Raw genomic sequence first — 16296 nt, forward strand, 5'->3', positions numbered from 1 at the left:
ACTCTTACTGCTTTACATTAGCCAATGATTCGACCTCGATGCAAGTATAACCAAGCAGACGGAACGAACGACGACGGTTGCTCTTAGCGCGAATCGACGCGCGGTGTCGATTTTCGGTGCACGTGGCGTGACGATGAGTCTCCTCGCGCACGACGACAAAGACGTCCAGAGGAGAGACGAAGGAGCGATCGAGCCGGACGTGAAGCTCGGTCTGATCGGTGCAGCGATCGGCGAGATAACGCGGAACAGAGACGGCACTGTGCCCTCGCGCGGCATCCACGGACCGTTCGATGAGATTCCGTTACGATGAATACCGATAGAAATTTTCGCCCCGTTAGAATGAAGGATATTACACTCGGTCATTAGAGACAGAATATAAATCTCCGTCTGATTATCTCTGGTAGAGACGAGAGAGAGTACAACCGGTGAGATCTGGTGTTGTATGCGCCGCGCGCGCGACTTCATTCTAGAACATTTAATGAATAAAGAATTTTTGCACACCGTAATATTGCAACCTCGCGTTCTCGACTCTGTTTGAGAAGAGATCCGGCCGAAGATACGTGATACATTAAGTGACAAAAAAACTTAATTGAATTAAATTTGAAGAAAGCGGAAAATGGCGGATCAACCGTGATTGAGAGAAGTGAAAGATACAACTATTCGAGATAAATTTACTTCGAGACGATTTTACGTTGCGCTTTCTAGGTACGTTCGGCGAATATCAACGAATTTATATACATAAATATAGTCAGAATCGTGGACGTCAATTCAGGTCTTCAAAGAAAAAAAATGCCTCTCGAAATTTACGGATCTGTTTATTAATCGCTATTCATCCAGCTATTAATATTTCACTATCATATCACGGTGATGCGTAAGCAATTATTACAAGCACGCATACCGAAGGCGAAGGCAGCGATACGATTTAAATTTCATGCAGAGCGTGCGCGATACGTGTCGTCGTCGAATTCGATGAGGCATTTTGCCTCATGGAAATTATACATCGCAATCGTAGCCCGCAGATAAAAGTGTTTGTGTGTGTCGCCGTCTCTTTCTCGCCGAGTTACGTGGCCTCACCTCAGAGCAAACACATTTGCATACGAAACCGCGACGTCGCTAATTTAAGCGCGCTTTAGATTCAGCTTCTTTGATTTTCGACTAGTAATATGTCGAATTATAAAACGCGTTTAATTTTCCGGCGAAGAATATTCGCGCGAAGAGAAATCACGGATAAATTTATACCTTCCAGAGTTCGAAATTTATTCTTTCTTTGTATTACAACAGATGGAATAATATTTATAATTGCGGCCGTAAAAAAAAATGCGTTCGGTTATATTTCACGGCGTTTTGCGATATCTCGTATCTCTGCTGTTTCTTATTTCAATTACCATGATTGATTTATCGCCCCGTAATTCACTTTTATTTAGAGTTGCAAAGCCATTGTGATCGTTACAGCATCGCGTTGTTTTCGACTCGAATAAAAAAAAAAAAAATAACTCGGGAATGAAATTAAATTCTACTCCATTTTCAAGCGTTATCGGCTCACGAGCGCAAACGTTCGAGAGAAAAAGAAACCGACCGTACGTTTTGTCGAACGGCCTCGGGCTCGCTCATATGTACCTTTATCTCGCTCGAACGAGACATAAGTAGATATCCTTATCGCAAGGTGTAGGATACAAGCCGGTTGTTCGAGAAAAGTATCGACCGCGCGCTGACGTCACTCTATCCATAAAGGTGTTTCTGGTTCGAGAGAGAGAGAAAGAGAGAGAGAGAGAGAGAGAGATAATGCCTTCGAGCCGCGCATTAAAATTATGCAATTGTCATAATCGTGAGAGAAACCGACGGCGCGTCGCGGACGACGAGCTACGACGTGAAAATAGATGCTCGGGGAAAAGGAAAAAAGACTGCCTGGGAACAGAGGAGATGAAATCTCTCGCGAGAAATAGGAGAAATCAGAAAGACAAGACCGACAGCGAGAAGGAGAAGTAGAGACTGAGATAGCGTCTCATATTTATTGTTCTGCAAACGTTCATCAACGCAGCCATATGTGCAAAGAAATATTGTTAACAGTTGTACGTCACACACGCACGTGAGGGAAGCAACCGTGCTGGTTTATCTGGTTTATCGAACCATACACTTATCATTTAATTATTTCCCGCCCTGATTTTTTTGTCCGTCGAGAAATTTCGTCTGTGCGATTCGCGGTGATCTTTCGAACCGTCCTGTGTTTCCAGAGTAGCTACATTCTGCAACGCTTAACGACAGTGTCGTTACATTGTCGTTTTACACAGATACAGTTTATGATAAAAAAAAGTTACGCAACAACACTACGATGATAAACTGTCGTCAAGAGTTACAAAATAGGGGCCCAGGAGGTTCGTGATGATCGCCTGCCTGTGGACGCGGATGGAAGCGTGGCGATAAGGTCACAACATTTCTTTCGAGAGCAAACGACGTCACCCGCGTGTTCGTCTCTTATCGTCTTCCTTTCTATTTCTCTTTATCTCTCTCTCTCTCTCTCTTGGACGCGAGAGAAGTCAATTGGCCTCTGCCCTTCTTCGAAGAGCCCTTTCGTTTAGAGCCCGTTCGTTTCCTCCGGCCGCGGCGGAGGCGGCCGCTTAATCGCTCGGCGCACAGTAGCCGCTCTGTCGGGCCCCGTTCGCCTCGCGACGAAATCGAGGGACAAGCAGCGTTTAAACGCTCGATCGCATCACGGCCATGCTCGTTCGCTCTTAAATCGGGCGCAGACGCCATTGGCACCGCCAGGATGTCGTCGGACTTTAGAATAGAGTCTTCATATAAAATTATTCCTTACACTGTCACTCTGTCTTTTTCTAATCATTTTTCAGATTTTCCAATTGATTATATTCCATATGATTACATTCGAAACTGACGGGTTTCTTGTCTCAGCGAGATATCTCATCATCATATCATCATTGTTCAAAATTAATGATCGATAAAATTGTCTATAATATCGCTGAAGAAACAAAATTAAGACAGAAATTTATAAACATAGCTTTTGTAAACGTTATAATATCTTCAGTTGTTAGAAAAAAAATCTAAAATTAAACTGCTATTCTATATCGTCACTTTAAATGATTTAACATAAATTTAAATATTTCCATAAATTAACTTTAAAATCATTTTTCGAAAAGTCGAAGGTAATCTTTAGAGTGCTTTATGCCGACAAAGTGAACGCGATTGGCATCTGAACTGTTATACATAATAATAATAATCCGGACGTCGCGCCTCGCGAGTGATGATCGTAACGTGTTACGTTGAAAAGTGAGTTTTCTGGCTGGTGTGCATCACGCTCTCGGGACCGCTTTCGCGAGAAAAATCCAGTTACCCGGCGGCTCTCCGTAAGCTCATCCGCGCGCGCGCGGCGTGCGCGTGTCCTCCTCTCTCGCGGTTTTCCGCGATACCGGCGCAAATTGCAGCGGACGCACCGGCGCGCGTCGCGCCGCCCATTGACTTTTGATTCACTGGGTATGTGGGTCGGAGTGGTGCCGCTCTCATTGCCAGAGTGGGTCGTCGGTCGTCGGTAGCGATGGGCCTGAGACCCACGCGTGGACATCGATCGCTCAAGCATTAACGACTGTTATTACAGGGAATAGAGGAGGAGTCTATAGCGAGAACTTGCGCAGCGTGCGCGATATCAGATTCGCGATACCGAATTTATGCACGAGACAGATACATATATTACGTATACGATAGACACACAGAATGAAGTCAAGGAACTTTAAAGGCTAAAAATAAATGCGCGCGATATATATCTCAATTTCCACAGTTGCAGATTGAAAAAAAGTTATCGGAGACGAGAATATATGAAGTTCAAAGTCACGAACCGGCTCCATTCCGTAGCGCATTGCTCAGCATCATCTGTCGCGCTCCGCAAACTCTTGCGAGCTCGTAAGTAACTTTTCAAGGACCTGTCTTACTGTCGACAACGCTTTGCATTGAATCTCAGGGACAGACGGGCAGTCGTAGTCACTTTTTTTTTTATCGCAATTCGTAAAGTTGGAAAAAATTAGACTATATGAAAATGCTTATTTCCTATAGAAAACTCAAAAAGAATATTGTAATCTAACCATCCAACCGTTACTTTTGTCTTTTGCTATATATCTACAATTGCAACGCATTTAACAAGTGAGAAATTTTAGCTCGGCCAAAGAACGAGCAAGGTGCGATGTTGACATGAAATCACAAATAAAAATTTTAAAGAAAATTTAATGTCAAAACGTTTCGACTGCACAGTCTTCTTCAGTTGAAATTAATATAAATTATATGTTAATTTATTTCAACTGAAGAAGACTCTGTATAGTCGAAACGTTTTGACATTAAATTTTCTTTAAAATTTTTATTCGTGATTTCATGTCACATCACACCTTGCTCGTTCCTTGGCCCAGTCAAAATTTCTTACTTGTTATTTAAACACGAGCTAGTAAATGTATTTTTAATGTACGCATTTATTTTCTTTTTTCAAGTTTTCATCAAAATAGCTATAAATTTTCTTTAAAGTCACGATATAATTTATATATATAAAAAAAAGAAGTTATAGTAAGAAGCTAGTAAGCAGAAAATGCTGGTGTCAAACATGACGCAGCTTCGATAGCACAAATCATCGGGATTATTATTGTATTATTATTGCGCCGAGATTTTAACTGGTTTAAACCGCACGGCGGTCTGCCTGCTTTTATCGGCGAGCGATATTTCGAAAGATTCGCGAAATCCAGCCGTCGAGGAGCGGGCAATGGGAGAAAGTGAGCGCGAATGCGGATCGTGCGAGACGCGAATGCGCGCTCGTAGCGCGCTAAGAAAATCCGTTGCTAACGCGACAATGTGCAAAAAATGATCTTTTTTTTTCGATCCCGCGAGAACAGTCGACTATATTCTTTATAAACCTAATTTCCTGTAGAAAGCTCGAGCCTCTGTAGAGAAAACTCGATAGAATTAATTGAAGGTATGTAAAAAAAAGGTATAATAATGTAAAGATGTAAAAAAAAATACCGAGAATTTCTGTTCAGCAGCTTTCCTATAATGAATTTCGAACTTTCATCTGTCTACCCGATCGACGATTAACGAACATGCGTGCTTTTCACTTCTCCATCTTATACAGAGAGATCTCACTACACCTGTAAGTGTCACGAGATTAAATAAATGCATCGACTTAATACATTACACGCCGCCTCGTATATTTTATTACGTCGTTGATCATTGAAACTCGTTCCAGCAAGTCCGACGATTTATTTATTTCTTAAGGTAACGCGCGGTTCTGGGTTCGCTGAACCCGCGTTATAAATCAGTAATGAAAAATCGATCGCGGTGTCGACAACTGGTAAACTGGTGCCGCGAGCATATTTTCGGCGAAAGATCGATCTGTCGATTTCGCGATCAAAAATACGACGCCAATTAACCGTCGACCGCGACCACTTTTTTTATTCACGCCTGACGACGTATTCGCGACAAACGCGAATTAAAGGAAAGGCAGAAAAGGATAGAAGTCGCGCGTGATAGGAAAATTCTCAATTGACCGCCAACCGCCGTAGCGTTCACCTCGGAATAAAAATTGACAGACACGGAAATAGCTCTAATACTGCACCAGATACATAGCTCGAGGTCAATCGGAGAACGCGCGTGGCATAAAAGCAAGGAGTGCTAAGTAGATTGTTGAAAAAATATATATACACACAACGTGTCGGGTTAATTGAAATGTCAAGAAAAATATGGATAAAATCAAAAAGTCGTAGAAAATGTTGGGACAAGATGGAACAGAAATAAACGACGATAACGTAAGGAAATGTGTGTCTCTCGCGTTTTCGCCTGTTACGTAAGACGATCAACGCTACGATCTCGCCGATCGCATCAAGATCGCGGTCGCGCGGCGATCCGGCGACGTTCTTCTTGCGGCGAGCCGAGAGAATCTCCGGGATACTCTCCGGAGATAATATCCATAGAGATATATATCCTTAATTCTCGTACAGCGCGTGGCATCAAGAAATCGTGGGGAAAGGAGCCGCCGGAGTCGCCGCCGGGTCGTCGAACCCTCGTTCGCGAGAACCAAGCGACGAACGGGCGCATCTCTCTCTCGCGCGCGCGGTGTCTTTTTCTCCTCCTCTCCTCCCCCCCCCTCTCTCTCTTTCCCAGTTTTTTACAACGGACGGACGCACATCTGCGAGATCTCGCGGGAAAACATGCTTGAGAACTCACTTTAGCTGCTGGTCCCTCGGCTTCGTCGCTTTGCCTCCTTGATCGACCCTCCTCGCCGGTTTCCTCCCGCTGAAGAGCGACGCGACCGGGTCCCTTTTCCGCCCCGCGCTCGGCGCTGCTCTGGATGCTGGTGCCGCAGCCTCGGCCGGCTTCGCCCTGAAATCCGCATTAATTGGCCGTGGATTAAACTGGGGATTGATATATATATATTTTTTTTCTTAATTAACGGAGTCATTGACCGCGGCGCGGTTAATTGGCCGAATCGCCAATTAATTTTTTCTTTCGTGAGGGACAGTCGTCAAGACGGATGTTGTGATCTTCGAGGCGCCGCATGAATATTGATATTAATTTCTTAAAAATCGTATATGTATGTATACACGAAGACCCCGATTGTGTTTAAAAATATTTTCAACATTACAAAGTAAAGAGAGAGAAATACTTTATAGATACTGCTATCGCGGATTATATTTCATCGTGCGTCTTTCAGTCTCTACTGTATTGATCCTTCGTTTTAATAAGCAAAAATAACTTCCAAATTGCGGGCCACGACTGGAGATACGTTTCATATTGCATCGCCCATACGCCAGCAGAGATACATGTATGCGCTTAATTCAAAAGTCACGTGCTAGAATATTCTGCATTCTCCCGCCAACAATTACCAGATCGTGTCGATTTCACGCACGATCATTTATTCGCGCCCACAACGGCGAGAGGAGTGCGCGAGACGTGCAGAGACAATTGAACGTGCAGTCCGCAATTTCGTTGCACAATAAAAATCGGAGGCGGTGAACGATCGTCCGCCCGCGCGCGATAATGATCGTTCTAACGCGAACGCAGGAAAGCCGCCAGCTCTCTCTCTCTCTCTCTCTCTCTCTCTCTCTCTCTCTCTCTCTTTCTGTTTTTCTCTCCCTCTTGTTGTTACGCAAAGAATCGATAGAATTAGTTACGTAATGCCGCGCGTATTTAACGCAACGCGATAGCGCAGAGGAGTGCGTGTACGGTACAGGTGATTAACGGGGTGGATTGTGTAACGTTTGTGCGTGCGCGCCGTTAACATTCTCCTCCCCCCGTCCCTGCACCTCGCGAGAACAATCAGGAAGGACGGGGGCGGCCGGTTTCGCGCACCGACGCTAATTTCGTTATCGCGCGTTACGGCGCGGCGGCGAAGCCATAATCGAGAGAACAACGTCGTCGTCGGGAAAGCTGACTAATGAGACGACGGCCGAAGGCTTTACGCTAATAAGTCGCTTAATTTCCCACTTAATCTTTCTAGGCTATACGGGAACACTTTTGACTGAAAAAATTAGAAGCGCGTTCCACAGACAGAGAAAAGATAAAATTTAAGTTATAACGTAACAGGATAAATAAAAATAGTAACATATAACAAAAGATTACAAAAAAATATGTTTCTACGATCTTTTATACCAACTGGAAACATTTCGTTGGCCTGTTCGTTCTTATATATAAATATAAAATCACACAATCGTAATATATAAATTTAATTCTCGTTATATAAATACAACACACAATCGTATATTGAATTATCACGCGATTCTAAAAATTAATGTCAGCTATAATCCATCGAATTTCGATGCCGAATGCGGCACGCTTCTCCCAGAGTTGTCGTCGAGTATACCTGGGACGCAATCGCGCATTTGGAAAGGATGAGGGGGGAAGGATCCATGACACCCGAGAACCCGATTCGACGAGTTTAGCATATCGACGGGTTCCAGCAGTGTGTATATCGGTTACTTGATGAGGTCAGTTCGATCGTCGACCGCTGGTCAATGCCCTCACGTCGGATCCGCCTGCTGCGGACGAACGGACGGACGAACGAACGAACGAACGAACGAACGATCGAACGTCCGATCGCTCGACGGACTCGGCGAAACAGATTGATTTCCTTCAAGCGGCGTGCTTAACCGCACCTGGTTAACAACGCTCACCCGGCATTACGTAAATTATGACCGATTTGTCGTGCCGCGCCGATATAGAATCGAGCGCGGAGCGGACAAGCGGTGTTTCGTGCCGACGCGAGAAGTCTCTGACATGCAGTCTGTCTCTCCTCGAGGAGAAAGATCAGATCTACGTACAGAAAAAAAAGGATGCGAAGGTTTTTGACGAGCGATATAAAAAAAGAAATAAGAGAAATTAATTCAATCGATCGCCGAACTACATTGACAGCGCGTGCTGGTTGTTAAATGGACCGATTACACGAGAAGCTAAAGCTGCCTCTGCATGAGGATTAACGTGTCAATCAATTATTCCGTATTAATTCCCGATGTACCAGAGATAAGACTCGCGTTCTTTTGTTTTTTTTTTGAACGTGCACGCCGCAGTTATCAGTCGTTACGTAAACTGGAAGAAAATGAGACTGAGTCACCTTGCGGCTGCGTAAAAAAAATAAAAAAAAACGAGGTTATACACGCGTTTTTCCGGCTTGCGCGACGGATCGTCGCCAGGTAGACAGAGCGAGTCTCCTGGAGGACGGTCGTCGCCGGACCGGCTCGCGATAATAAAACGCCGGTTCGCAGCACGTGTGCGTCGCGACCGACCGTTTATCTCCGTTACGTGCGCGCGCGCGCGTTCGGCCGTCCGCGAGAATTGGATTCTGGTAACGATAAAACGCGACGTGAATTTACGGGAGTGTCCGGTAATTCTATCCGCGAGCGCGAGCTATCTCACGTTAATCGTATAGCCAAGGGTGGTTGCGACACACCTTTGCGCGCCTCTACCTATTATTAATCCCGGAAAGTTGCGCGCGGGCAACATCTACCGTGGTATAGGGGCTATATATAAATTTCGCAAAGAGATTCATCTGTCGCGTATTCCAGTGCGAGCATATATAAGTACTCCGAGAAGATGCGAAAATTTCACGTGGCTCGTTACGAAAACGGAAATTAATAGTAGAGCTTACTTATAACCATCTCATTATTGCAACGAGAGAAAATCTCTAATACTTTAATTATCGAAAGTAAAGAGAAATTCTCAATCTAGATAAATTAATATTTGATAAGATCTCTCTCTTAAAATGCGAGTTCGGCAGTAATTTTTTGAGGACAGTATATAATAATGGTAAATAAAGATGAAATTTTAAACGGCTACATGCAAAAAGTAAAGGCTAGGGGACACCCGGGTTTGAACCGGGGACCTCTCGATCTGCAGTCGAATGCTCTACCACTGAGCTATATCCCCGATGGCACTTATCGATCTTTAAATTGCATCTCTCGCTCTCTCTCTCTCCCTGATTTAATGAGCAAAACTGAACTCTTATATATTTTAATGAATATTTATATAATAAAATATGTGAAAAAATACAAGTAAAATAAACAGGGAACTTTACTTCATTAAAATGTTAACAATTTTAACATATTTTCTATTTATTTCATAAAATGACACTTCAGATATTCTCTGCGTTAAAATAAATTCTTTTGATCTAAATAAAATGGGTATTCCATGACTGACACGGTTAGATGCAATTTTCTGATGCAAACGGTAAAATCGGTCGAGTGAAATTCGGAGCGCCGAATGATTTCTCGAATCGCGATATAAGAGTTCTCAGAAGTAAAGACAGGAAGCCGTCTGTAACGGCAGGTGGCTAACGGACTTCCCGGAAAAATAATGGGGGACCGGTTTTCCGATCCGTGACGAACGAGGAATCCGTCTTACTATCGCCGCGTCTATCGCGGTTACGGTAACAAGCGCCTTTATTTGCGTATACGCTACGCGACGACGAAACTACATACTGGCGTCCTCTACCGCATGCCCTGTTCACTGCTGAGAATCGGCCGCGAATAACGCGCGGTCGATAACACAGGAATTTATATAATTATTTTATCAACATTTTGCAAAAGCTTTATAATTAATAATTATTGATCTCATACGCTAAATTAAAACATTTTGAAAATTGCTTGTATTCGGATTTTCAATTTATTTCTTGATTGTAATTTAAAAAAGATTTATTTGTATCAGTTTTTAATGTTTGATATACGTTATTGAATATATTCTGGAATTTTAAATATAATAAATAAATAATTCTTTAAAGTATTAACGAATATCTGTGTAAGACGGCGCATTTTCGCAGCTTGGCTCATTCATAGATTCACTAAAAGAAAATCTAGCGGGAATTTATTGTTATTCATTAACGGCATAGATTAAGATATATAGAAACGGACTTACGGGCTTCTACTGGGCTTCTTCGTGAGCGGCTGTATATTTTGCGAGGTCCGTTTAAACGGCGCCCGGCCGCCCGAACCCACGGACATCCCGCTTCGAGGCTGAAAAGAACATTTTTTAATGAGCACCTCGTCAACTTTCAAATATAAGACATTACGTATGCAAACCATAAACAATTAAAATTATCTTAATTAAGACAATTGAAGGTAAAGCTGAGAGTTCCGCGACAGTTGTATATGTGACGGGACTCAAAAGATTTAATAACTATCATGCATCAACGAATGAATTATGAAAATTGCTTAAAAAAGGCAATTATCTCTTGTACATAATCCTACACTAACAAGCAGAGAAAAAACACGTATCGCTATCGCATACAGAATGTATCTGTATAACAAGTCGTAATAAGTAAAATGAATATTCTTCTGCAAAAAAAGGGTATTTTATTTTAAATATTAATAAGCAAAATGAATATTCTTCTGCAAAAAAAAAAGGTTATTTTATTTCAAATGTTAAAAGGAACTTAAGCATATTTAAAAAAGCCTTGATGATTCTACGATCAGTTTCTTACAAAAACACGTCCCGATAAGCGAGCGATTAAAGAACGCGTCGCTCGCAGATAACGCAATCTCCGGCGATAACATCTCGCGACCGCGGGAATTATCTCCGGCAGAAAGAAGAAAAAAAAAACAATCGAACAAGGGTTCGCGATGGGGCGAGAACGCCATCGAAACACGGCGCACCGTTCCACTCTGTTTCGCGCGCGGTTATAAAAAGCCGGGCAATTAAATCGGCGAGGTAAGCCGTTACGGCCGTGTGTCGTGTCGCGCGCGCGCGCGCCGGGGATTATCGGGACGCGGGATTCAATAATAAAAAGCGGGACGCTATCGCACCGTCGCGTCCGGATCGCGCCGGTTCCTCTCGCGACGAGCTCGCGTCCGACTTTCGCGTCGTGTGTGTGTGTCTGTCTCTCTCTCTCTCTCTTTTAGTGGGTCCACGGGCCCACCGATAATCACGGCGCGCGCACGTGCGACACACGCACGTATCCACCTAATTATCCCGCGGGCGCGCGCATTAAAAACAAATAATTATATCGGCGATCGCGCCGGCTAACGTTTCCGTGACGCTCTGATTCGGCCGTGATTTATGCGTAACAGCTGGATAAGTAATCGAACGCCGTAAACGCGGGCAATTACACGCTGGGCGGTGACAGATCTCGGATCGCCTCGGAAACGCGTAACATCGATCAATATTATTGATCGTTTTATTACCGCGCCGCGCCTCGATAATTATTATGACACGGTCGACCTTCCCCGACGACGACACACGAGACACAAATGAAGGAAGCAATTATTTTTCTTTTTACGCGTAGACTTGAAATTGCATAATTTTATTGCACATTAACGTAATTAACATATTTGTGTAAATTTACTTAATGATCGAAAAACTACCGGACAGCTTCGTAGCGAAAAACTTACATGATGATTTGTGAACTTTAAATTTAACCTAATTATATTTTTAGTTTAATAATCAACTTTTACTTCGGATACTTTAAATTATGAACAAAGTGACCTTTTAGGTACTGGTCTGTCGAGATTTTTCATCTCGTTCCCACAATGCAGATAGAGAACACGAATTATTCTACTAATCATATTATAATAGAACTTCTATAGATAAGATAAAACTGGATTATTACATCAGAGATATCGATTAACATTTTCACAGCAGAGTGTACCTGAGAATAAGAAATATTCAGAACCCATGATATTCATTTATTTATGCGTATAGACAGTAATTTGTAGAAAATTATCCAAATATGTTTTATCGAACGCGGAACATTGAACAGACACGGCAGTGAGTTATCGTCGTCTTATCTGTCACTATATATTGTGTATCACATTGCAAATAATGCGTTTTCTAGATCATAATCTTTAATCTATGTTTAAAAAAAAAAATAACCGAGAATATTTATAGAAATCCGCACGACGACAAGGATCGTAGTACATCTAAGGCACACAAATACAGGCGACGTGCGAATGCGCGAGGTATATTACCGAATTCCCGCCCAACGCATCTAGAAACTGCCGGATCATCTTGAAGAGCAGCAGATAAAATCTCGCATTGAATCACCACGTCCTGCAACGCACCACGTCTCACGTTACACGCGTGAGAGGGACTCGCCGGTCTTACACCCGCCGAGTCGTCGCCGATGATGGGGGGGCTTTTACACCTCCGCGGGATTAAACGCTCCCGCCGAGAGGACGAGACGCGCGCGTCGATACTTCCTGAAGGATCGCCCTCGCGCTTAACGGGAGCCTTCACCGCGCGGGTAAAAAAAAACGCCGTCGCGGAATCGCGCGCGAACCGTTATCGGCGCGCATTTCCGCAGAATCGCGGCGCCGAGATTCAAACGGAATCGCGAAACCGATTTTTCCAAGCCTTCGACGCGGGAAGATGGTGAAATATTGTTTCGAGCGAGGCGCGCGAGAATCTTCACGCCGACGCCGAGACACTCGGGGGAGAAGCACGGGCGAAGACTGACGGAATTCGAACTGGCGAGATAAGAATTGCCAGCGATAAGCTAGAAAATATCTACAGATAGGTGTATCTATATATATATACCCTATATGTGTGTCGTGAGCGTGTATATACGCCTACACGCAAAGCCTTAAGTCTGATACAAAGTTGTATCCAACAAACAATCCGCTGCTTTCTCGGTTGTCCATCACATTGCCTGCGAATTTTATTTTATTTTATTATTTTATATATATTACTTTTTATCATTGCAGTACTTTAATTTATAAAATATTGACAAAAAAATTCATTTATTGTTATAATGCTTTCTCTCTTTCTCTCTCTGTTCAATTAAAAAATATTGATAAAAATGATAACAAATGATAATTAATAATATTAATAAATAACAATAACAGGTAAATAAACTATAAAAGTATTGTTAAATAAAAATTTGATGCTATTTATACAACTGTTTTAAATATTTCTGCGTGACATAGAGGTTATATTGTATTTAGTACTATTACTTTAGAGAGAGAGAGAGAGAGAGAGAGAGAGAGAGTGTGTGTGTGTGTATGTGTGTGTGTGTGTACTGTGCGGACATAATGTTACAGTAGAAAAATATGAAAAGAAGTTGGATATGGAAACATTGTAAAAAAATAGAATGCAACAACAAATATAACATTAATTTATTATAGAAATAATCGAAATTTCTTAGAAGTTTATAATAAATTAATGTAATAATAAATATTGCATTTTATTTCATGAAATTCTATTTTTCACACTGTTACACTAATTTATACATTTATGTATAATAAATTAGTGTGATACTTCTGCATGATAACAGATAATGCATTTTTTATGTCATGGTAAGACATATTACTCTCGGTTTGCCATTGCCTTCCAAGAGATATATAGCAATCGAATAAAAACCTGATGGTTGGATTCTCTGGTTGGATTTAAACCTGGATCTTCGGCACAGTAAGCAAACGCACAACTCTTTGCGCCACGATCGCTATGGACGCATTAATAAGATAACATTTTTAAAAGACTGACTATTTTATCTATTTTAATCGTTATTAAATCGATGACATATAAATGTATTTAACAAAAATGGTTTATACATATAATTTGATTTTTTTATCGGCTTGATCGTTTGTATTATTTGGAAGAATTATTAATACTAAATTGAATATATTTTACCAATTATTAGAAATCTTAATATTCTCACGTTTGTTATCGAGCTTGTTAGCTTTATTATTTAAATAAGTATTTGATACTCGATTGAAATATTCATATTCAAGTAATTAGATAAATATTTTCGGTTTTAAATATTATTTAAGTTTAAGCATTCAATTTTTAAAAATTGCTATATACAGGCGCTTCACGTGCGCTATTTAATATCTTTCCCTTTTTACTATTACACCATTAGCCTTAATACATACAACTGTCAAAGTGCAAAATGACAGCCGCTCATACGAAGTAAGCGCAGCGAGACCAATCGACATTGCGGAAAAGCGACAACAATAAACCTCGAGAAATGCTAGTAATCGACTTTACATGCCTCTTTTTTTTTTAGATAGGATTGTTTGGGCTCTTGAGAGAATGTTATCCTGGGGCACATAATAAATAACGTATATTTCTCTCTCTTTCTCACACACACATTATTTTATTAATGTACACGATTTAATCGCGTGAGGAAAGAAGCATGAAACCGTTCGAAGCTCACCGGAATGTCGACCTTATCTCTGACACCTGGGACCCCTTTCTGATCCCGATCCCCCGATCTCGAATCGCCGCCGCGTGCGGATCGTACGGCGTTATCGCGCCGTCTCGCGAAAATTACGCGCGCGGATCGTACGGCAGGATTTTGAACCGTCGCGGACACCACAACACACCGGGCGACTTCGATCGGAAGGCTATACGTCCGTATACATGCGTATATACGTTGCGAAGGTTCATCGAACCTCGAGCGCGCACGTATACCTGGCTCTCTCGGCCAATAATAAAGATGCACGCCCGGTACGTAACTACGCTCTGTACATACGTACCTAAGTACTACCCTGCATCCGTACCCGCTTTCTCTCTTTCTCTCTCTGCCTCTCTTTCTCTCGCCGCGAAATACTCCAAGTGTATACGGGGTGTCCCGAATCTACCCGCGCCTTCGCTCGTGGGCCCATTTCTATCAATGTAGATTAACTTCAATCTTGCCTTAATTTACATCTCTTTGTAATTCTTAAGACTAGAAAAAGATAGAGTAAGTTGAAGAAAAACCGAGATCAAAGTTAATCCACATTAGGTAGAGATAGACATCGGAGTAAGAAAAAAAAACTGACGTCAACTTCAATATGTTGTGGCTATATTAAAATTAATTCTCGGTCACTCGATTGTTCCCGTGAACCTTTTATTTGCGGATCGGAGCGTTGTGGCACTGGGACCACGCTACGAGTGAATCGAAATGATTTGCGAATCACGTGGAGGCCGCAGGATATTGCCAGATCCGAGTCATCGCGAGGCGCAACTGTTGTTCGGACGATTCGGAATTTCTGGCTCCCTGAATCGCTACATTCTCGGCACGACTTTTCGAATCGTTCCTCGCATCATTCTTGAACCGTTACATTCTCGGATCATGGATTCTAGGTTGCGCAACGTCTCCGTCGGTGTGTGTGTGTTACGTTCTGCGATCCTCGGATCGCGAATGGCAATATCTCCGGGGATTTATCGTATCTCTGGAATATCGATCTTATCGGTCAACCCGTCTTCCTCACGGATTTCGAGAAAGTTCGGTTTCTGCAATGCATACGAATACAATTGCGTGATGCTCGGATCTACTTCGTGATATCTTAAGAGTTGCACATACTGAGAACGTGCAAAGCGTTTTTCTATGTGGATTTTCCGTTATGGATTATCTTCTTGACATAATTACTAATATCTTTTATCATCGCAATATATCGAATTATTCAAAGCGACTTTGATTCAAGTATTATTGAAATATTTATCATTAGACACGAGAAAGATTCTTATGGAATGTACCTCTACATTTTTTTTACAGTAATGATTATTAAATAAATTTATTATCGTTACATGCCTATATTATAGTTAACAGTTGAAATATAATTTTTTAAAAAATTTTTCTGATTATATGAAAATTCTTTCCCAAATATTTCTCACCCTTTACTTACGTAGGATACCCTCCTTTCGCGCGATTCCCTAGATGTAGATAGATTTAGATAGATGTCCTAGATTTTCTTCAGAAAATTTATGCGTACACCCCGTATACACGATCACGCGTTTACGCCTGTCTATTTAGTGGCGACTGCGTCGCATGTTTCTTTCGTGCGCGGGAATTGGAATTCCTGCGGATCGGATCATTGGCTCCCGATGATCCATTCCCGCGAACGCGGG

At 42.2% G+C, this 16296-nt stretch overlaps 1 non-coding gene across 1 annotated transcript; it reads right to left on the reverse strand.

Annotated features, from left to right (window-relative positions):
* Positions 1 to 9330: 9330 nt before the first annotated feature.
* On the reverse strand, positions 9331 to 9402 carry Trnac-gca. Its single transcript has one exon. It is a non-coding gene; the product is annotated as a tRNA-Cys (tRNA).
* Between the last annotated feature and the right edge of the window lie 6894 nt (positions 9403 to 16296).

The sequence above is a fragment of the Wasmannia auropunctata genome, unplaced genomic scaffold, assembly GCF_000956235.1.
Source record: "Wasmannia auropunctata unplaced genomic scaffold, wasmannia.A_1.0 LD336049.1, whole genome shotgun sequence".
Classification (NCBI taxonomy): Eukaryota; Metazoa; Arthropoda; class Insecta; order Hymenoptera; family Formicidae; genus Wasmannia; species Wasmannia auropunctata.